General features: G+C 40.0%; 1 protein-coding gene across 4 annotated transcripts in view; it reads right to left on the reverse strand.

The window, feature by feature from the left end:
* LGSN (lengsin, lens protein with glutamine synthetase domain) overlaps window positions 1-14,496 on the reverse strand; it is a 39,419-nt gene extending 24,923 nt beyond the window's left edge. For 2 of the 4 annotated variants that reach the window (XM_032104709.1, XM_032104704.1), the window contains exons 1-4: window positions 12,175-14,496; window positions 11,059-11,156; window positions 6,191-6,279; window positions 2,258-2,328 (exon numbers count right to left, since the gene is read on the reverse strand). The gene's annotated coding sequence lies outside the window, so the exon portion shown is untranslated. Of the gene's footprint in view, window positions 1-2,257; window positions 2,329-6,190; window positions 6,280-11,058; window positions 11,157-12,170 lie in introns of all 4 variants that reach the window. The other 2 variants (XM_032104706.1, XM_032104707.1) reach the window with 2 other exon arrangements.
* Between the last annotated feature and the right edge of the window lie 9,847 nt (window positions 14,497-24,343).

Genomic DNA, 24,343 nt, shown 5'->3' on the forward strand with positions numbered 1-24,343 from the left:
GCAGGGCTTCAACCACAGTTGATCAAATACCAATATAAAAGTCTAGACACTTCAGAAATATGACACAGAACAAACATCACAAAAGTGGTTACTTAATACTTCAACTACAGATACTTTGTATGCGCTATCTATGATGAATAAGTGCTAATGAGAAAGTGCAAGCTGCTCATTATCCCATTAGTAGCTCTTCAGCAGCTAAAAAAAGGGACTCAGCTTCTCTGGTGACAGCTACTGTGGCAAACAACTGCCAACTCAGGGGAACGATCAGTGGGTGAGTTGATGGCAACCTTCAGACAGACTTCACCATCATCGTGGCTTAGAACTACTTCTGATTTCATCTACTGACAAAAGGGTGGGTTTTTTCATGTATTTTCCAACAAAAAGTTATCACTGCATGTACTCTCCTCCCATTTAATTTGGTTCTCCAAGGGGGAAAATTTCTGTATATTCTGAATTAACATCATTTTAAGCAGCAAAGAATCAGACTTTGAAGCATCCACCAGGAAATTGCTTTTTCTCCTAACTAGTGCAGGTTACATTGAACTGCTAAAAAATGTTTTTTCCCATTTCAGAAGCCTTCAAAATAAAAAGCCTATTAAAGCTGTTTAGCATTCTTATAATGTGGAGATTTCCAAATGGATGCCAGCTGACTAGTGCCAACTACCATCCACACTATACAGTACTGTACAGATATACAGGTTACAGTGGGTTTTGCCAGACCTATCACAGGAGCTTTTTTAGAACAAAGACTTTTGAGCTCTCCAGTTCCAAGGCTGGCAATTACACGGCCAACAAAACAAGGTGTTCACTAAGTCTCTCCCACACCATCATAAATTCAAAAAATTCTGAACTAATACCTAAAGGCTGGTATTACAAAGCCAGAAGAGAAATTTGAACATTGAAATTCCTTCAAGAAAATCTAACCTAATGTGCTCCTTCACCAACAGGATATATTTCTTTTACTTCCAACCCTGTGCATTGCCATCATTACTAAACAATACTATAGCTTCTATTCAGTGTCTTTTTCTTTGCATTTTTTCACAGCTGATATATTATTCAGCATCAAGATTTACAAAAGATTTCAGCTAATTAAATTCCATATTGCCACCTAGTAAAACAGATTATTAGACCTTAGATTTGCACTGATCCGTCTCAATTATTGTAGCTATGTTTCTCCTAGGTCCCCTTTTAAATCCTCCTCATACGGTTTTCCCTTCCTGCATTCTCAAAAGGTGGGCACAAATGGTGCTCACATTGAATTGGAACCAAAATAAGACCATGACTAGAAAAAGAAATCCTGTACCCCGAGCTCTACCCAATGCACCTTCCTTCTCCTCCTTCACCCCTGTGGCGGCAATGTACGCTCAGTTCCCTGGCAGTCATGCTTTGCCACAGTGCAGCTGCTGGACTGGCTGAGCAGCCACAGAGCCATGCAGCAGTCTGAGACTTTTGTCCTATTTTCTGTGCCTCTTCCAGCACAGTAGCACATGGGAAGGCTGCCTTGCACTGTGGCCCTAAGCAGGGCTCATCACCCCACGTGGAACCATGACCTGTGACAAGGTCTGGAGAGGTGCTCCAGCAAGCAAGGCACAAAACACTTCTTCCAGTGAGCCTTGTGGCTGCACCTGGCCCTGCAGACTGTAATTAGCAATTAATATGGATTACAGTAAATCCAGGTAGTGCTTGAAATTCCAGTCCTGCAGAACACATCATGTGAGCATTAGTACCATTATTCCAGTTTTACAGCTACCCCTGTAATTCTGTCTCACTATGACATGCTCCCTGAGGTGAACTGCAAGAAGCTGCGCAGCAGAAACTGCATAACAGAAGCCCTAACACCATCTGTGGCAGCTGGGATTTTCCACATTAATATACCGTTCAAATTCCTGGCAGATGTAACAGACCTTACTTGACACATCAACGCAGCAGTGTCACTGGCTGAGGTTCTGTAACTACAGATCTTGGCACTCTCTGTAAAGTCTTCATGATTTAATCTGGAACCACACTAGTTTGGGAGGCTGTGAATCCATGCTGGAAGAAGGTTAGATGGTTGCCACTAGTTGTCAGCATGGACCGTGACCAGTGCATCATCATTCGATTCTTGTTGCCTCTTGTTACTTGCCACCACCCTCCATGTATATATACACTGAGTCTTCAAGAGCCTTTTGATATTACGCCTACTAAACCCCTTTTAGCAGAAGGTTGGAGAAAATTCATGGCATCTTTTGGTCTTACTCACATGTCTCGCATTTCTTACCTCCAGGTAAACACAGCAAGGTGTCCATCACGCCTCAATCATTTCAATTTTTCCAGGATTATCCCTGCTTGCTGGAAAAAGAGGAGAAAAATGTCACTTAATAGACTTGGCCTTTTACTTAGACTTAAGAAGGGAGTTAAGATGTGCCTCCAAACAGTTTCCAAGTTGTCTCACTTTAAAGCAGATGGCCAGCTGCCATTAAACTGCATTAATGTTACAGTGAAAGGTGGTCCATGGCAATACAGCAACAAAAGGTGAAACATCCCTCAAGTACAATGGGATCAGACTGACCCAACCTCTCTGCAGTGTGAAAATATAGCCTGCCTGGTAGATGATTTGTCAAGTATTTTTCCTGAGGAACTATCAGTGGTTTCTTAGTACACAGTTATCTGTGTATCATCTCTGAAAGCACTATGTAAAAAGAATCACTGAAAGCACTATGTAAAAAGAATGAAATTTAGTATGCAATCTGAGTATATTAACAATATTCATGCCATTCATTCTCCAATCCCAAATTTTCTAATTATATATCCAAAAAGAATAAATTTATATACATGAGATAAATAATGATAAATTAATAGTGTCTGTTACTTTGATTTGCACTTATAAATTGGCAAAATCAAAGAAATAAACAAAAAAGTACATATTTGCCCACATTATATACCTGCTTGTAAAAAACTCTTTATATCCACTAACTTTAGGGTCTTTCTCAGGTAATTCTCTGGAATCTTAAAACAAGTCTAGAGGAAATTATGTTTAAGGTTCTCTTTGCAATAACTTTTAGCATACTACAGCTGAAGAGGAATTCCACACTGGGTGTTATGCTTACTTTTAACTTTAGTACTTCTGATGATTGAAACTTGACACAAGCTTTATTAGCCTAACTATCTAGATCTTTTGATATATTTGTGTTATTGCACCACAACTCGTTTTCTTTATTTTATTTCCTCGGTAAATCCGTTCACTCTGGAAGTAAATTCTCCTTTATGTTGTCTGCATGCACAGAACACTCTGGTTTACTTGTATTCATACTCCTTTTTCCTTAGTAGATTAGTTACACAGAGAGCATATACTCTTCTCTCATTCAATAAAGTATACTTATCTAGGGTACAATAGATATGGTTTGAAATCAGCTTGTGCCTGGATGGATTTAGATATGTAATTCTGCCCCCTTTACTGACTCCCTTAATAATCATCTTGAAAGGCTTAGTGATTCAAAGCTGTAGCAGGCGAGGTTCAAACTCAAAAGTAGGAAGCATTTCTTTGCCAAGAGGGAATCAAGCACTGAACAGGCTTCCTAGAGAGGTGGTCCATGTAACTAGACTGTCAGTGTTTAAGAGGCATTCGGGGAATGCCCTCGATAATATGCTGCAACTTTTGATCAGTCTTCAAGTAGTCAGGCAGTTGGACTAGTTGGATTGTACATCACTTCCAGCTACAACTATTCTATTCTATTCTATTCTATTCTATTCTATTCTATTCTATTCCATTCTATATTATGCTAACCACTGCTGTTGCTAAATGAATAGACAACAAAGGTGCTTAGTCCTCCTTGTTAAAATTGTTCTGATTGATGTAAACTGACTGAAAAATCATTGGGTCAGATAAAGAGAAGAAATATAAGCTTAAATCTCTATCACTAGTGAAAGATTCTTCCAGACAGAGGGAGAAACGTGTTTAATCTCTGCCTTGGTAAAAATTATATACTTTATGTTGAGGTTGTCTTCCAACTACTTTTTCTGCCAGTCAAGTTTTGAATGCTGTTAGCATAGAATAGATTCAGTGGGTAAAATGAAGAATCTCTAGTTTAAAATATGTATTTCTATCATGTTTTCAAGTAAGCCTTGAAAGCAAGCTAGTGCGAGAAGAAACAGAAAGGATAAAGGAGTACTAAATTCCTAACCTTTCAATCCCTGCTGGTAATTTAACAGCATCAAATAAAAAGTAACTGCCATGTTCTCTAGTTACATTAGGTGGCACCATCCTCACAGATTTATTGTTTATGTAAAAAAAGCTTAAAAACATTAATTCTGAAATTATGTTCATTAATTCGAATATGAAATACCTTGATAAAGTTGATGCCTGATTTACAACTAATAGGAACATCTGACATTATTTAGAGAAGAATGAGTATTCAGTTTCCATGTAAAAGAAATCTCCATTGCTGAAAAAAAGGTGCAAGGAATAGCTAGCAGGAAAGCAGGAATGCTGATGGATTTACCCGTAAACCTTGCTCTGTAATAGGCTTATTATGAAGCCCACAGTTCACTCGTCATCTCTGAACAGCTTCTGTTCCCAGAAAAACAATAGCTAAAACCCCCTTATGATTCAACTTACTTAGCTGGGTTATGATAGTTTGCCAGAACCTTTTCATTCTTCACTTATTAATGGAGGAATTTCTCAAAAAAGTCGAGAATTGCCAATTTCACTTCGCAACGTTCATCACTTTTACACAGTGTGGCTCTCCTTGTGTTAAAATGAAGTTAAAACTTTTAGAAATGGAATGAAGGAGAGGGTAAGTGGTGAGAGCAACCAACATCAAATTCAATTAAGATCAGCCTCTTCTCAAATAATCTCTATGGCAGGCAAGGCATGGACTTAGACATGGATATCCAGTGTCTCTAGGTTGTGTCCCAAAACCAATGGAAATAAGTAAGAATATTTACTGTCTTTTAAGGGAAAAAAATTAAAAACAAACCCTTCATATATTCTTAAACGTGTTTCTGCTAAATGTTTTCTCTTTGATGTATTTCAGCCCTTTGTAACAGTGTTCCAGGTGCCTGTAGTCCTGTTTCCATGCTGTTAACTTGCCATGACAGTTGAAAATCTCATTAGAAAGAAATTCTTACAAGACTGATGACACTAGTGCTCCTGGTCATGAGGAGAATTCTTGTAAGAGCTAAACTTTAAAACTTAATTTTTAGTTTTACCAAATTTGGAAAATTACATACAGTCCATCAGATAGAAACAGATGGATGTGAACTGCCTAAGTATTTTAGGACCTCAAAATAGAAGTGACTTTCTGTTTCATTGTTCCATCTCTAGGTTAACATACTAGGAGCTCATTGTCACTCTTTGTCATGGTCTGAGTAGCTAGAATCAAATTTATAAAGGCAAATGATGCTATTTGAAGTTTTCTTCCACGTACCTTACTGCTCTTCTTGCTGATGATCCTCTGATACCAAATTTCACCCCAGTGTGAATTCATGCCATTTACCAACGCTCACAGAGATAGATGACCCAAACAACCTGTGATGAATATCCCTCCACTCTGTTTATGTCAACACAAAAAAGCAATGACAATTCAAAGTTATGACTTTGGGTTGGTGATTTAGGTAGAAAGCATGTTAAAGTATGGAAGGCCCTAAATGCCTAGCCATGAAATTATTATTAAAGCTATCAGAATATTTAAGTACTAAGTAAGACCGGACTGATTATAGGACACACACTCTGTTTTCTTGCACATATTGCTGCTTCAGAGCTGAATTAAGGATGACTGCTCTATTTATTTAAAAAAAAAAAAAACAAGAACTTGTCTCAAATAACAGAGATAAAGGTTAGAAAATATTGCAAAGTAACTGAGTATGCTTCTTCTATTTCTCCAAAAGAAACTACATTGGTGTCACTGTTAAAGTGTTTTCAAAGATGTGCAGAAAAATCTTGCTGAAAATGCTTTTAGACAGCAAGGGTTACCAGGTCACCCTAAAGTATCTTTCTGAGTTCCTACTGTTTGTAAGAGCTTTTACAGAGCAGGTATAATGGGATTTTCAGTCAGTCGGAGAATGGTAACATGTAGCTGACTAATGCATGGCATTTATACAACTTACAAGTAATCTGGATGTATTTTCAATAGAGCAAACCATAGTAGTCCTGGAAAACTGGAAAAATCAAAAGATTGACTCCCACACACCTGTGTATTTCTTACACACTTACTGGGGTAATAACACAGCCCAGACCTAGAAGGCGGAGGAAAGAATCAAAGGCTTGTTCCACAGTTTATGCTGCTGGGACTGTATCTGCAGCTGTAAAAAAAAGGCTTGGCTATAAAAAATCAACGACATCAGTTAAAAGGAGTCAACACATACAGCAAGACATACTGCAGTACAGAATATAGTGAGTGTTCTTCTTGCTGCAATTTTGCACATTTACTTGAGCCAGTTAATAGAAGTTGATTTCACAAATGTCATTTGTCATTTGTCCTAGTGCTTCAAGCAAACATCCTTGAGGCTGAGCCACTGAGTGAAATACTCACTACCTACTGGAGGTAAGAACTGGACAAAGTGAAGCTGAGTGCTGCCTCTGATGCCTTCTAACACACACATTAAGTGCCTCTACCTTAACCACTAAAAGATCACTGAGTCAAGGCTATACAAATAGATTCATACATTGTCATTACTGTTCTTTTAATCCATGGGGACGATTTAAACTGTAACAGGTGTTCCAACAATGGTATGGAAACTTCCATGTGCACAACGGATGAATGGATTGAAGGCACACCAAAATCAGTTTGGGAGGCCCTCTAGTAGTGCACTCATGGCCCATCATCCTTACTTGCCCATAGTGGACTGTGTTTTGTATATGCTCATGTGCCAGGTGGCATTCAGGGCTCAGAACAGGCCAGGGACCATTTCTAATAAATGGTTTAAACATGCCAAACCTATTTTGGAAGGCATAAGCTATCAAGCATGAGAGCATGAGTCAAGCAGTTCCAATCAACCTGAGGATTCAAGAGCTGTTCTTGGCTGTACTTATGTACTGATTTACATTTAATCTGACAGCCCAGTGTGGGTAAAGGAGGAGATGGTGCAGCACATAGGAGGCTATCAAATGAGTGGTTCCTATGAGCTCTGCCATGACCCTTTAAAAGAATTTGGTTGCCAGATCACTTCCTGCATCTCTGATAAGAGCAGTGAGGGACTCGCCCCTCTGTGCCATAGTCTAGAGGCGATCACTTAGCACATTTTGAATTTCTGTAAGCTTTTTGTAATAAGCTGAACAACACTGGTATAGATTGTTAAATAAAGGCATTGTGTAGATGTAATTTCTGACTGATCTTCCTCACTGCCTTATCAGGCCAGTTCACACCTAACATGTCTTCTCCAAGCAGATTAGTTGCAGTGCCGTAGGCAAGTTTTCTTTCCCATATCCAGTCCAGTGGTTCAAATTTCCACTCACAAATAAGTCCCTCTACCCTGTAGATATTTCTAATGATGGATGAATACTTTTTGCAGACAGTTTCATCTTCAACAAGTACCTGACCTTCCAAATATAATCCGGAGAGATAATGAGGAAAGATTCCCTATCTGCTTAGATGAGAAGGTGCCAAATCCCCACTTCTTTGTTATTGATTCAGTGTAATTTAGAAGACAATTTTTTTCCCAGTGATCCATATAGCAGGTTGATCTAGTCGAGCATAAGAACTCTAGATGTAGGAGCCAGAGGCAAAAGTCATTACAAAAACAGCAAAGAGGAGCCTGACCTGCATTGCAGTGAAGACTCCAAGGCAAACTGCATGGGCAGAAGTGCTCTGCAATTCTTTCTTTTTCTCAGCTAAGCACTACTCTATGTTGCTTCTAGGCACAGAAAGCCAGTATAGGGTTAAAAGTGTTCCAAGACACGGAAAGATTTTCTGAGTTCCCCCAAAGTCAGTGACAGAAGCATATTTATACTGTGAGAAAAGTACACATTATACACCTGATCAGCCAAGAGTAAAGCAACAGCTTAAAGTAACAATGAAGTTTGCAAATTTCTGTGGAAGATATCTAAAAAGCTTAAAGCTACAGCTTTCTCACAACTTTTCTGAACCTGTATGAATTGCAATTGACATAATCATTATGACTTCAAAAAAAAATTGGGAGGATTTTCACAGGCAGGAAGGAAGGCAGGCTTATTTTTGACATGAGAGCTATCTCTCTGCCAAACTTAAAATACCTGCAGGGTGGTGCTGGAGAATTTTACAGAATAGATCTCAAAGTATTAACATGAGCAAAGTGGCATTTTTTTTCCTAGGCTCATTTATTGAAGGAGCTGAATTATTTGGCTGAAATATTCTGGAGTTCAGTCAGAGGCACAGGAAAGATATGAAACATTTTGGCTTAAATTTGGTGCTTCAGAAAGGTATGAACAACTAAAATGAGTATTGTATAATGGGAATGGAGGCTATTTTCAGCGGTGTCTTCAGTGGTGCATACCAAGTGGCGCTGCTTGCACCATATGTAACAGACACACAGAGTTCTCACCCTGGTGCTTCTCTTTCCATTATTGCAGCAGGGAAAATGATATTTCAGCAGAAATACCAGACTAGCGTAAAAGGTCATTAATGACCCATTCTATATAGTATTCATTTATGCTCCACTTAGCATTCCATTTTAATTAGGAGCTCAAGAAGCAACCAGGAAATAACCACCATCTGAGGGCATTCGTAACATTACTCTCAAGGACATCACCAAAGTAGACCACAATCCTCCCAACAGCCTAAGAGACAAGAAAAGATTTGAGAAGTTAGAGGTGTATATCAGTCTTTCCTGTATGCCAGCTGAAGCTAACATGATGTACATGCCACTGTGACTCAGCAACACTAAACCTGCAATTTCCTCAGGCTTTGGGCATTTGACATTAGAATGACTCATAGTCCATATGGAGAGTCAAGGAGTCATTTGTACAACTGCACCAGAGTATTTTGAAAAGAATTTAGGGAAATAGTTGTAGTTCCAAGGTGTTCTTTTTCTTATAACTTTTCTTAGTTATTTCAGTAACCTCTCTGTGGTTGTTTCAACAGTGAGATACAACTCCTGGTTGTGGCTCCACAACTCTTACAAAACAGTATTGCATCTCTTCTTAAAAGTTGTTACAGAACTATCTTTCCACCAAATCTTTGATATTTGGCAATACTAAAACAACTAACACACAACTGTGTTACTGTAGGGGGTCATCACTGAACTGTGGAGAAAGGGAGCTGAACCATATCCTACAGGCCTGGGCATTTCACATGCCTAGGAATGAACAGCCTACCTTCAGCACTGGAGCAATGCCACGCTTCCTGGGACAACCAGGAGCGGGCTTGAGGACCTTCCAGCTCCAGTGAGGAGTTGAAATTAAAAATACATGCTAAAACAAGCAAGTCTCTCCACCCATGCTTTGAAAGGAGGCCACAGCTATCCATCCTCAGTCAAGAAGTGCCACACAGAGCACAGATTTATTCCACAGAGCAACCACTGTTTGTTACTCTTTCTCCTTCATAAGGGCATCTAAGCATTAGCACATGGACTAATATTATCACAAAAAAATAACAGACCCTTACTGTCCAAAGATCACCTACATCAAGCTTTGACATCAGTGATGTGAAAAACAAGAGGGTTCAAATCTGATGGAGGTTCTTAAACTGTCACATAACAAAAGATTTCAGTCACCTTTTCAAACCAATAAGGTAACTAACTACAAAACTAAAACGTGAATATAATATCACTTAGGTTGCAAATTCTTTTGCTGTCATTTACAATTTTGGCTGTACAACTATGGGACTGCAGCTGGTGTGTGATCATCCATTGGGGAATGCAGGCTGAAAAACTGAGGTCTGACACTGGAAGATAGGAAATACCAGATAAATTATTTCCTGGCAACCTTTATTCTGTTTCTTGTGTAGTTGTGTTTCAATACAGTCTTTAATTATGTAATCATATCCTATCCTTCCCCTTTTTCTTTGCCTTTTAACACAGAAAATTAATTCCCACTGTAGTTAAATTAAGGTCTCAGAGGCAACTCTTGGTTGTGGTGATCCCTAGTTTCTGTGCAGCTTGATCTTTCATCCTAATCTATATTTTTTGCAGGTTTAGTTTTTATTATGTGTGAGTTTTTATAAACAGATAACATCAAAGTTAGGTGAATTTTGAGTGTCTTTTACCACAGCTCTGCAGGTGGCTAGCAAAGGCACTTTTTGCTTTTTGTGCAGCCCAGGCTTGAATAACAACACATATGAAAAGTTTCAATGGTTCATTGGTCTGTTTCCAGAAGAAAACTGTTTCTACTAAACACTTAAACATGAAAATTTTTCATGTGGGATATTGCATTTTCACCGATGATTGTGAAAAAAAAAAAAAAAAATGGGATACAAGCAGCTGAGCTGCAGTTCCCACAAGACATGAAAGTAACATTCAACATAAAATCCCCATAGTTTTAAACATAAAAGTCTGAGGTTGAAAATTGATGAGGTTGAGCTCACACCTGAAGCATTCAATATTTCACTGAAAAGCCAGTATGTTCTTCAAGGGAACAAAATCAATCCTCCTACTAAGTCTGATTCTAAGTGTCAGCCCGCATTATGTGAAAATGTTACCAGGCAATGACAAGACAGCAGAGAACAAATAAAACAAAATTCTCTTCTCAGTGTACTTTAGCTTCCACATGAATTTTAAGAGAAGAAATGGTTTGTGGCTTTGCTTACTTGTATCAGCTCCTTTCTTTGTAGTTATAATGAACTTTTAGGGGTGGGATGACCTCCCTGAAGAACACTATGTTTCTGTCCCTGCCGGTCTATGTCTCTGAGTATTGGAAATACAACCTTTTTTTTTGTCTTGGCAAAGCAAGAAAATTTGATATGTGCTGTTTATGTTCAAGGCCGGTTTAAAAGCATCTTTTCCAACACATCACTGTTTAAAAATCCTGTAAGCTTTTTTGCATTGTCCTGAGGAAGTTCATTCATTCTCCTCTAGTCTTTGGATAATACAATCCAGGTCTCAGGTTTGCACTTCATTGAACTGTGTGACTCAGCTGTCATGGCTACTTTTATTTTGGTGTGTCCATACCTTCAGCCTGTGCTCCTGGGTTTGCTGCAGTGTGTGTTTGGCTGCATTCAAGCAGATGCTCTTCATTTTGGCTTCTCTTCTCAGTCTCATAACTAAGCCTAAAGTGAGAACATAAAAGAAACCAAATACTCCAGGACTGTGATGAAAAACTCTTAGATGTCATTAACCTGTGAACCTATTTAATCAGTCAAGAAGATTCGATGCTCCCATGGAACTTGGGAATAATTTGAGACTTACAAAGTTTTATTATGATACAAACTTTTGGCTGATGGGCTTTTATATGAAATTGTTTTACAAATATTTAGGAAAACAGATTTTTCAATGTACAGCTCTGAGAGTTTGTTATGGCGCACACCAGTTATCCTGTGCCTGGAGCTAATAAATAGCTGCAACAGCAAAATTTAAAAGGCAATACTGTAGATTCTTAAGGGAGTCTTCCTTTCCAAAAACCCTTCATGCTACTGAAATGCCTTTTTCTCCACTAAAATCAGACTTTTATCAGATGTCGTTTGATATAGATTGCCTATACTATCTCATTGCTGTATTAGCTTATGGGACAGGGAACCTACTGCCCACAAGAGGCACCTCTAACTAATCTGTTCAAGAAATGGCAATTAATAATGGCTTGTGCTTGTCCTTGTCAAATCCACTACTGTGCACTAAATATGACTCTTTCAGACAATCTCTGTTGCTTTGTGGAAATATTTCTTGAGAAAAACATTCTTTGTGAGGGTTACAGGGTCATTTTGTTTATATTATGAATCTCAATTTTATTATTATAAAAATAAACATATGCATGAAAGCAGGATTTTTACTATTTGAGGATTATTCAAAATGCCACCGTTTTTTTTGCATTAATGTAATAATTTTTATATTTGAAGTGCTATAAAACATCTGTTAACTATCTACCATAATATTAAACCATAATTCTTTTTGGTTTTTTTCCATGAACATCATAAAGGTATATGAAACATTGCATGAAATGAAAAATACTATTGTAACACACGTTTATGATAATTTTATATGGGAAATAACTGCATGCCAGGAGGTGAACTTTTACACAACTGTTTTTAATAAAACTGAGGAAAAACCAGCAAAGCACAAAAACTTACTGACTTTTTCTGCCTTCAGACAATTGTTGTTTCCTGCAGTCCTTCTTTGGAGTTTTAATGTCATGTGTAAGTGAATCTAGGGCTCAGGAATAGGAATCCTGCTTGCAGAAGATAACAAAGGAAAAAAAATATTTTACTAGCATACTTTTGCCATTGCAAAATTGCCACAAAGAAAGAAGAATTTTTAGAAATTAATTATCTATGAGAATAAATCATATTGTTAGCTTTTAGTGAACAAAACATTATGAAAATGACTCCATCTTTTTTTGTGCCTAACAAAGCATCAGACAGTTATTAATTTACAGAGGTACAGCACTGTAATTAAAGCTACTGTCCCTTTAATCTTTACTTTCTTATAATCAAGGCCTTGAACCCAGTTTTTAATTTTCTAGTATAGTCTTCTTTTTATAAATACAGACTAACTGCTGTCAAGGACGTAAGAAGTACAGACCACATCATGTATCCCCATTATGATGTTTCCTATCACTCAATATGAGTATAACTCAATCACCTTAAAAAAGCCCCAGTTGTTGGTGCTTGAAATCCCCATGAAAAATGGATCATATGTCACAAAATAGCGTTTTCTTTACATTGATCAGTACATCTTCTTACCTATAAAGCAAATATTTCATCATTCATGCTCTTTCCCTTTTCTTTACTAAAGCATGATTTCCATGTAAAGAATTTCCACATGATTTAAAGTATATTTTGGACTTTTCACACAATTCCTCAAAAGCTTGCCAAACTCCATGCCCCCAAGCCAAGTTTCAGGGGTATCATAGAGGAATCTTCTAGTTAATTCCTTCTTCCCCACAGGAATGCATAGAAGTACTTTGCTTCTATGTGCTTGAAAAACTAAATAACTAAAACCATTTTTGAAAAAACCTACAACTTCTTCTGGTACTGGCCCTCTGAAATTCACCTGACTAACAATTCTGCCTTTCAATTTTGAAGATAGAAAATAAAATTAGTGCAGAAAAATAGCTATTTTTTATAGAAAAAAAACCAAAACCAAACATATTTAGTTCTATGGGAAGGTAAAAATTCTGGAGCATTGAAATATCTGTTTCTAAATGTTTTTATTGTCATGTAAATTAATCTTCTTGGCCATCTCTGGTCAATGTACCTTCTTTAGAAAATCTTCTGCTGTTGGTGGTTTGCAAAAGTAATTTGCCTACCAAGTTTGAAGGTCATGGCCAAGTCACCAAGTGGTGCTTTCCTGCTGATTAAGCTGTGGGACACTTTCCAGTGAGCAGGTCTGAAAGCACATGCTGACCCTGTCTAAATCTTTAGCCAGCTGAAAACTGGGAACACCTCAACTCCCTGCAGCCTCCACCTGAAGGCAACCTGGGCACCTGGTCCAGAATGTGGTCCCTCTCCACACCAGCAGCACCCCAGCCTGTCCTGTGGGTCCTCACAGGAAATGCTTCTTCCCCCTTGATCAGACATAGCTGAAGCCTATGCACACATACGAAGGAGGAATTTTGTTAAAACAGCTTTTCATGACAAACAGAAGTTCTGCAAAATCTGAAAGCTCAGTTGAAAAATTATTTTTTAATGAAAAACACTGAAACATGACAATTCCCTTTATCATGAACATAAAAGTTTCCTACATAATGAATTCTAACTATGTCTTCAGGAGCCTTGTGATCTAGAAGCTGTTGTTCCCCTTTGTCTCCTATGAAGCTTCCTGGACAGATTACATTTCTCATGATTAACTGGAAACATCCTTTACTATAGTGAAGAATGGTATTTCCTTATAAGAACACAGATTTCATTTGATGAGGCTTTAATTCTATTCCTCTCTTCCCCCCATATTACACCCTGTTTCTGAGGTGGAGGACTGGGACATCAAGGTCTGAAATTCATTCACACTTTACAAAGTCTTCAGGCACTGCTAGGACTTTGAAAGACATGAGCTGCAGATTGATGTACCTTCCCTACAGTAAATTCACAGTATCAGTTGAGCACCCTGTCATCTTTAGAAAACCCAAAGTGGTGCCTTACCCATAACACTGGGTATAAAGTAGAAAGCATACAACACATTTTCTATGACTTCCGCACACCACCCATCGGGAAGTTCTGGATCCCTCAGCTCAGGCACTCACCTGGAAGTCTTGGATTACTTACAGAGAACAGCCACACAATTCCCCCCTTCAAAGAATTCAGAACCCAGGAGCCTCAGAAAGCCAGCAGAATATTTTGACCGGAGGGTCAGGTCCAGAGATTAAGAATACTGATGATGGGCAGAGATCACTTGCTGGTTTTCCTGCTTAGGAGCATTAACACAGAGAATGATAAAATCTGTTAAAATGTATTCAATCTGGGCAGGCTGGGTAGATGGGCTGAGACCAACACTATGAGGTTCAATAAGGCCAAGTGCCAGGTGCTACACTTTGGCTACAACAACTTCAGGCGGCGCTACAGGCTGGGGACAAAGTGGCTGGAAAGGGGCCCAGTGGAAAAGAACCTGGGTGTGCTGGTCAACAGTGGCTGAACATGATCCAGTGTGTGTGCCCAGGTGGCCAGGAAGGCCAGTAGCACTTTGGCCTGTATCAGCAATAGTGTGGCCAGCATGACCAGAGAAGTGATTGTCCCTCTGTACTCAGCACTGGTGAGGCCACACCTCAAATGCTGTGTCCAGTTCTGGGCTCCTCACTGCAAGAAAGACACTGAGGGGCTGGAGGGCGTCCAGAGAAGGGCAACAGAGCTGGTGAAAGGTCTTGAGGGTAAGTCCTATGAGGATCAGCTGAAGGAGCTGGGGGTGTTTAACCTGGAGAAGAGGAGGCTTGGGGTGACCATATAGCTCTCTGCCTGAAAGGAGGTTGTAGCCAGGTGGGGGTTGGCCTCTTCTCGCAGGCAACCAGTGACAGAACAAGAGGAAATGGCCTCAAGTTCCATCAGGGGAGGTTCAGGCTGAAAGTCAGGAGGAATTATTTCACAGAAGGGGTTGTTAAACAATGGAATGGGCTGCCCAGGAAGGTGGTGGAGTAACCACCCCTGGAGGTGCTCTGAAAATGACTGGACACAGTATCCAGTGCCATAGCCTAATTGACAAGGTGGTGTTTGGTCAAAGGTTGGATGCCATGATCTTGGAGGTCTTCTCCAACCTAATTCTGTGAAATGCAACTCCTTTCACTCTTTAGTCAAACTACTGCTAGTTCAGTAATATCCACTTATCTTCTTAATGGATGACTCGCATCCATGTCTGAATTTCCACATATTTCAGTCTGACTCATCACAGTTTAAGCTGGAATTCTTCTGTCTCACAGTTTTTGCAGCTACACTGTTAGTCTCTTCTTACTCACATTAATAGCTTTGCTATGGCCTCATGTCTCCCCCCTCTGTACCGTTCCAGCATCTGTGGGCACAAGCCAATTTTTTTGTCAGAGGCAGACTGGAAGACTTATTGCCTCCTCCATGAAAGAGGAATCTTTGCTCCTCAGAAAAGCCAGTCACAGCTTTATCACTACTTGCTGCTGAGCGTACACTACAGCTGATCTAAAAAAGCCTTGGAAGGTGCTTGAGAATTAGAGCTGCTGGCAAGGCAAAGAAGTGGCAGTCACTCCCCACCGCCTTCATGAATTCACATTCTGCAAGGGGGATTTTCCTCTCATTTAAGCCTGAAAACATTCCTGAGAGGAACAGTTTGTCCTCAACTTGGCATAATGTTGCATTAAACATTTGCCACTTACTGTTCTGCAAGCTGTTAAGCTTCCTGTGAAAGCAGTAAGATACCACAGAAGCACTCTTTTGTAAACAGAGTCCTACATCATTTTATGGAAGCACTGTGGCAATACTTATCTGGGAACAAAACAAGGGAAAGTTGCATCACTCTGTGGGCTGCAAATGAGGCAAGGGGAATTATTAGCCTAAATTAACACAGGAAAACAAATTATATTCAGCCAGGAAGTGCTTTACAAGGAAGAACATGTATTAAGGAAATATACAACTTTAATGCTAAGCATAAGAGATAGGACATAAAGATTAAAAGAGAGGAAGGGTGTAATTTGAGTTTAGTCCTGACTTGCAGTTACAATGCGAAATAAAAAGAAGAATACCAATGAAAATTTCCACATGCTCTGAAAAAGGCTTAGAAATAAAGGAGAAAAACTTACTAAAAAGATTCTGGAGAACATTCCAAGTGAGCAAGAAGTCCCTTCTTTTCTAACTGCACAAGGACAGCAGCATCATACTTAGCAACACAGGCCCTTTGGTTTGCTAAGGTCATTGCTATCCTTACTCAATAAACTGTAGAGCTTATTTGGAGTCTTGAATTATAACCCTAATTGCTATGTGCTTCACAAGCTCCCTACTGCTAACAATCCAATTACAACACAAAAATTAACAGATAAACACAGATGAACATCATCCAGTGAATCCATGTGGTACTTTCTAGCTTAGCAACTTCATAAAAATGGGAAAACATGCTGGAACTTTCTTATTCCCCATGACAGACATTGGTTGAAAAACACCTTCATCCTAACCACTACTATCTGCACTCTAAACGCATTTCTTGCAGGTTTCTGTTTTTCTGAGTGGATCTCAGTAAATGTAGTACAATGAGAATCCTGTACTTGTCCGTATCTCTGCAAAAATGCTCAGGCTGAACCTGCTCAAGACGTGGCAAATAAACAATGTAATAAGCAGTTAAAGCACTGCACTACTTCACAGAAGATTAAACATGCCCAGAACTTTTTTTCTAATGAACCTGGCTAGACCAAAATGTCCAGAATGTCAGCACTAATGACCACTTTGTCTCCAAAGCACCATAGACAGCTTTCAAACTGCCTAGAGGGAATAGTGTCTGTTCTGTACTAACTCCCAAGCAGTGCCCAAGAACTGCTAGGAGGAGTCTGAGCTGATCTGGCCCAAACCAGGGACAAGGTTAATGACCTAGTACTACAGGCGACTGAGTTTATTAAGGTGGCAGATTCAGAGTAAGAGACACCTCCCATGGCACTAAACTCAAGGAAGTCATGAGCAAGAATTAATCAGAAAACAATGGTGCTTTCAAGGATTTACTTCAGAAGCACTTCAATTGGACTGCACCTCCTGTATGTACCACATCAATACTCCAGAAAGCAACCTCCTAAAGGAGCTCTTGTTCAGCAGAACACTGTTTGGAAGGGCAAACTCAGGACTGTAAACTCAGAAACAATCTTCTTTTGTCTGTTTCTACAGCAAGGCAGTTGAGTGCTGCATCAGGGAAGGCTGAGGAGAAGGAAGACAAGGGCATCCCTATTTACAGGCAAGATTGCACCAGAAGTGCCTGACTTACATAAGAAATTTGTTCTCTTGTTTGTGTAAGCAACCCAGCTAGACCACAAATACCATCCTGAGTGCTCAGGTGAAAAGTACTTGCAAGTCATTGTTCTGAGAAAATGCTCTGAAAAGCAGAGCCCAAGGCTGTGACATCAATTGCAGACCTCTGTGTACCATGACTGGATGCTGGTGAGTCATGGCATGCATAAACCAGCAGCATTTGAGAAGCCCTTCATAACCAGGTCCAGTAAAATTTATTGTTCTTAATTTGCAATTAACTCATCTTAAATTGACATAATTGGAGAATCTGACTCACAGCCTTTTTATAAGTGTATTTTTAAATCTCATTTATAAGACAAATGCATCTTCTGTTTCTGAAATAACATAAATATTACTTTTTTTTTTAAATGAAGCTATGCTTCATTTCACCCAGTAAAGGAGCCAAACTCTAGTTTGTTAGTACAAACCCTAGTTTGTTTGTTGGTCTATGTCTGGCTGAGAAATGAATCAATACCCTTAAATCCTACCCTAAATGAACTTTTGTGCAAAGTTGTGTCTTACAGCACAAGTGACGATTTACATCAACATGCTGACTCAGATCCTGCCTGGAGCCACAAATGGGTTTATGTTGCTGTTAGAGAGACCAGAGTCTTTCTTTGGCCCCCTTCCTCTTTCTTTTTTCATATAAAACCACCAACTCTAATTCTAATCTGGACTGCAGAGCAACTTCTCCTATGTCAAGGGAGCTGGCCTGAGGTGGAGGTGGATGGGGCTGCACGAAGCAGCAGAGGCGAGAGCAGGCGCTCGCTCAGCAGCGTAAGGAGGTGTCGCTAGGCAACGAAAGTAACCATGGATACCTGCATCCCCAGCGGCCCGCGGGCTTCTGAGATTAGTCACTCATCTGGAAAAACACTTTAAAAAAAATAAATAAAAATTCATGCGTTACAATGCAACGCTGTCTCTGCATAAATGTTGTTGTAATGACGAGATTCAGTTTAATAGAGCTTACTTTACTGGGACCTGATGTTTGCTCCACCCCAAGACTCGGAGAGCTCTAGGTCATAGAATCATAGAAAAGTTTGGATTGGAAGAGAGCCTAAGGGTCATCTAGTTCCATGCCCCCTCCCCCCCCCCCGCCATGGGCATGGACAACTTCCACTAGACCAGGTTACTCAAAGCCCCATCCAGCCTGGCTTTGAACTCTGAGAGATGGGGCATGGTCACTCACTTTCAAACATTTTGGGCTGCAGCATTAGTGGCAGAACCAGATCTCTGGCCAAGGGTCACACGTTTTTAAATCCTTCATTAGGGAAATACCCCGAAGCTTTAAATGCTACAAGAAAAGCAGTAGAGCTCCTTTACATATGAATTGCCCAGGGAGATTGACTGTCCCCTCCCCAGAAGGCTGGCGTTGGTGTTTGGTTGGTAGGTATGATTTCTTGCTGATTAATGTCAAAGTTGTCAGTAATCATGTGCCTACAACTAATGTTTTCCCATCTTTCACATGCTGGAGGTTTCCAATTAGCAAAGGCAGCTCAGAAAGAGCAGCATCCTGGAGACCACAGCAGCAGGACAAAGAGCAGCCAAGGTCACCAACCACCTTCTTTTCGGCTCTTGCAGGAATGTGATTGTGTAAATACACGCGCATGATTCTAGCAAAGCCAGAAAACCTCCAAAATCCTTGGCAGTCTGTGGCCACTACACCCTGAACAAAATTCCCTCCCAGTTCCAAGCCTGGGAACCCATTCAACCCTACGCTTGTGTGCCTCATTGCACACATCACCTGCCATACTGGTACTACCAGTCTCTTTCCTACCACTTCTTTCACCTAATTCAGAATGCTTGAGTCAATAAAATCAATCTGTAGTTAGCACTGGCATTCACAGGAGCATGGATTTGTCCTTGCATGAGGGGTGTACTCAAAGTGATTAGTTCAGTCATTCCTGATGGGGTCTTATAAACAAACGATTGATTCCTGGGTGTTTGAGGGATGTTGATTAGAATTAGAATTTACAGCAACAGCTCAGTCTTACTTCATCAGAAGAAATTGTAAAAACATAAGGAGATCAGCTGCTTAATAAAATGTCATCTTACTTATCATCTGATAAGATGATAAGATGATATGCTGGCTATTTAAAATATGAATGTAAAGGAATAAGCAAACCAGACAATGATCATACACATGCTACATATATTACCTATCTTGCCTTAATTAAAGTAGTTTACTTTGTTTACCATTGGAATGAGGCAGGCCATGTGACCCACAATCTGCTTATTCAACTTCTTTATTAAAATCATGCTTTTCAGCTGTGATCACTAAGCCAAATAATACACAGTATGAGCAAAAAGCTTATGAAAATCTGTATAAACTATTTTGATCAGTCTTAACCAAAAGTTGAATTTGGCTTCAAACAATGAACCTTTTTTTCTATGAAGCCTTTTAGGAAATCCCACTGCAAAAATTCTTAAGCTTAAATGGTAGCTACTGAGGATACCATTTGCTTGCTGGAAACATTTATAAAATTTGATTTACTGTGCATGGTAGAAAAACAGAGAAAGGAGAAAAAAACCTTTTTACTCAGTTAATATATTTGCGATACTGACACAGTCATAAACTACACTTTGATCAATCTTGTGGTTCAGCTTCAGTGATGTCAACTTCCTTGGACTAAAGCATTTGTAAGTAGCTCCATAATTTAATAGATTTTTCTTCATGAAGCCTAAATGTATATGCACATATATACAATGTCCTTGCACTCTCACATGTACTTGCACAGTTAGCAGAGATTCTGATTTAGCAAACAGGAAAAGGCTTTTCCTCAATCAGAGATGTGAAGAAGGAGCAAAGTGGTTGAAGCCCCAGAAACAGGGGGTTTCATTGTAAATGATGCATTGTGGAGAGAGAAAATTCTTAGACTAGATAATTAGGATTAATACATTTTATATAAAGGTAACAGCCATCTAAAAACAACCCAAAAAAAGACTGGAACAAGACACATTATAATGGATGCATATTATCAAAACCTATTTGATTTAGTAGCTGGGCTACAAATCTCATCACAAATTTATTTTCACATGACTGCCCAGACTTTCTGCTTTAGCCTGGCTCAGAAATGCCTTGGCCTTTCTCATAGTGTTACTGAATTTCTTCTCCCAAACCCAGTCAAAATCACATCAGACTGTAAGAAACGAAGGAATAGATTATTTACTAAGTAAAAAACCTATATTCCTAAACATTGAAGCTGATAAAGCCTGTTTCCCTTACAAACCTGTGCCTTGAACTTGTTTGATTTTGGCCAGACAAGGCACAGGAAACACTGCTTTTCACAAACTGTGCTGCCCAAATGAAGTTTTCATTCCAAGCTTCAGGCCTTCTTTTTCATGCACATTCTAATAGAGTATACATGCTTGGTGCATACTTTGATTAACAGACTTTCTCTCCTCTAACTGTCCATTTCTTTGCATGAATCTTGGGGCTTAATTATCTTTGAAACGTAGTAGTAGAAAAAAGTAGTAGAAATCAGACAGAACTTTCCAGCTATTAGGGAGTGCGGAAGGTATCTTTTCAGCTTTATACCGGCTAGCGCTTGTATTTCAATGCCTTAGAAAGCCTCGAGCAGCCTTGAGAGGTAGCACGGGCAATCTAGCACTTTAGTAGCTCTAAAATCGGTACCTGAATCAGCTGCAGAGCAAATACCATCAGCAGAAGCAAAGAGGGAGAAATATAGCTCCCTGCTCGCTCAATTCCCTGCAGTTAGAAGCCTTCAAATGAGACAGACGACCAGAGATGTTCACAGGAAAGTAGCTGAGCTGAGAGAGAGCCTTTGCTTTCCCTCGACGATCTTTTATTAGGAGAAGGGGAAAGGGGAGGACTGGGGGCGGACCCGGGGCGAGCGGCCAATCAGACACTGCTGAAGAGTCTGAGTTACATTTGGCTTTGCCCGCGCTTGGAACAAAGGAGCTATGAGCACATGTCTTTGGGAGGGGGGAGGGGAAGCTCAAAACAGGCAGCAACAATTCCCTATTTTTTTTTCTTTAAAGCTGGGTTGTAACTCTTAGTAACTTAAAAGTGCATAGAACAGTAACAAAACAGTGCAAAATATAATTGTAATCTATCGTCCCTACAACTCGACAGTACCTAGGATGCCTTTAAACTAGTTCCCCAGTCAAAACTCAGGGGTTTAGTCAGGACATCTATGGTATGGAGTATCAGGACAAAGATTTACAAAATACAGTGCAAAACCTGAGTGCAAAACAGTGCAACTTAACTTAAGGGATTGACATAAAGATCTGCAGTAGGGGGTTTACATGAAGGTGCAAAATCAGGATTCTTTTTACGGCGTCTCTTCCAGGAGGCAGTTTTAACCTCCTTAACTTTTGAGGAAGTGACATAAGGTTTTACCCACTTGCCTGGGATCCATCTCAGTCCTTGAGGGGTAGATACACTGGCATACCCACGTCCCCAAGTTACAAGTTTGTACGGTCCTTGGATTTTTTGAGTCTCTGGGTCTCGGATCAGGACTTCTGGATTTTCCTGCAGTTTCTGTCTCCCGGTGTTCTGGAAATGACGATAGATGGGAGGGTTTGGATCCTCAAAGGTGCCATTCAGGAAGTTTATGGTAAACAGTGCTTTGCTGAGTCTGAGGACAGGTGAGTTAAGTTTGGTGGTCCCTGATTGTTGTAGCAGCATTCGCTTGAGGGTTTGATGGGCACGTTCAACAATGCCTTGTCCAGTTGGGGAGTGAGGAATACCTGTAACATGTCGAAATCCCCACTGCTGACGAAAGTTTTTAAACTCCTGGGAGGTGTAGGCAGGTCCATTATCAGTTTTTATCTCCTCAGGTATACCGAGCACAGCAAAAGCTTGGACAAGATGTTTTTCAACATCCTTAGCCTTTTCACCTGCATGTGCAGAGGCATACATAGCACCAGAGAAGGTATCAATAGAAACATGAACGTATTTTAATCTCCCAAATTCAGGGAAATGTGTGACGTCCATTTGCCACACTTCACCACTATTAATGCCTCTGGGATTGACCCCCATGCCCAGTGATGGAAGCTGTAGCTTCTGGCAGTTGGGACATGTTGCCACTATTGCTTTTGCTTGTGTCCGCGACAGATGGAACATGCGGATAAGAGCAGGAATATTTTGATGGTACATGGCATGGCTCAATTTTGCTTGTTCAAAAACTTGGGGGAGCTTTGGTAAGTCGGCTGATAGAACTATGTCTGCTGGCATAGCCAGGGCATCAGCTCTACGATTACCTTCCGCAATAAATCCTGGCAGGTTTGTATGTGACCTCACATGCATGACAAAATAGGGATGCTCTCTGTGGGAAACCAGATAAATTAATTTTGAGAGTAAATCATAAATTTTCTTGTTTGAGATTTCTTTTAGGAGAGCATGCTCAGCTCTAACAGTTACTCCAGCTACATATGCTGAGTCTGTGACCAAATTAAAGGGTTCTTTGAACCTCTCAAATGCTCTAACAACAGCTGCTAATTCAGCTACTTGTGGTGATCCCTGGATTACCTCAATGTCAGATTCCCACTTTTGCGTCTTTGGATTTTTCCATGTGACCACGGACTTTTTACTTTTTCCTGAGGCATCAGTAAAAACGGTAATCGCATCGAGGGGTTTTCTACTTTGAATCTCTCGAGGGATGAAAGAAAATGGCAGATTAAACATGTCATGTTTTGGGTAATGATTTGAGATTTGGCCTGAGTAACTATCTAATGCAAATTGTAAATTTATATTATTTTGGAGTAGGTGATCTAATGCATCAGTTGTTACAGGTAAATAGATGCATGCAAAGTCACATCCTGCCAGGGTGCGGAGCCTTGCTCTGCCCTTCATGATAATTTTTGCCATTAGTTCTTGTGGCTGTGTGATGGTTTTAGGAGGTTGGAGTGGAAGGAATACCCATTCAATTATGATGAGGGGTTCCTTCTGCTCTTTGTCCCACTGAAATATGAGGCCATGAAAGCGTGGTACCTTCCCTAGAATGACAAGCTTAAAGGGTAGGGAGGGCTGATACCTGTGCGCTTGTCTGGTGGAAATGAGCTCTTGTATCTTTTTGAGAGACTGCCTTGCCTCTTCTGTCAGGGATCTAGGGGATGCTGGACCGCCTTCCCCTTTTAACAGGTTTGCAATAGGAGCTACATCCTCTGTGGTGAGTCCTAACCAGGACCTTAAATACTTCAGTGTCCCACAGATCTGTTGCACTTCCTCTAATGTTTTTGGGTTATTATTAATGGTGACAGGTGTTGGAGTGATAGAGGTTTCTGTGATTTTGAGTCCGAGGTATTTCCAAGGGCTTGTTCTCTGCATTTTTTCAGGTTGTAATTCAAAGCCCTTGGCCTCTAGGGCCTCAACCACCATGTTAAGTGTCTGCTCGAGATACTGATTATTGGGAGCACACACCAGCACATCATCCATGTAATGCAGGATGATGGCTTTCTCTGCTTTGGCACGGATGGGAGATAGAATTTTAGCAATATACTCTTGGCAGAGAGTTGGGGAATTTTTCATACCTTGGGGAAGTACAAGCCAATGATAACGTTCCATGGGAGTTTCGCGATTAAGAGATGGTACAGAAAATGCAAATCGGGGGGCATCTGCAGGGTGGAGCGGAATATGAAAGAAGCAATCTTTAATGTCAAGAACAGCTAAATGCCAATGTTGTGGGAGCATTGAAGGTGATGGCATACCTGGTTGAAGGGGTCCCATGTCTTCAATAACCTTATTAACTTCTCTAAGATCTTGGAGTAGCCTATATTTGTTCTTTCCCGGTTTTTGTATTACAAACACGGGTGTGTTCCATGGGCTGTTAGTTGGAACTATATTTCCTTTAGCCAATTGTTCAGCCACTAATGTTTTGAGTGCCTCTAAGTTTTCTTTTTTTAAC

The sequence above is a fragment of the Corvus moneduloides genome, chromosome 3 (assembly GCF_009650955.1).
Source record: "Corvus moneduloides isolate bCorMon1 chromosome 3, bCorMon1.pri, whole genome shotgun sequence".
Classification (NCBI taxonomy): Eukaryota; Metazoa; Chordata; class Aves; order Passeriformes; family Corvidae; genus Corvus; species Corvus moneduloides.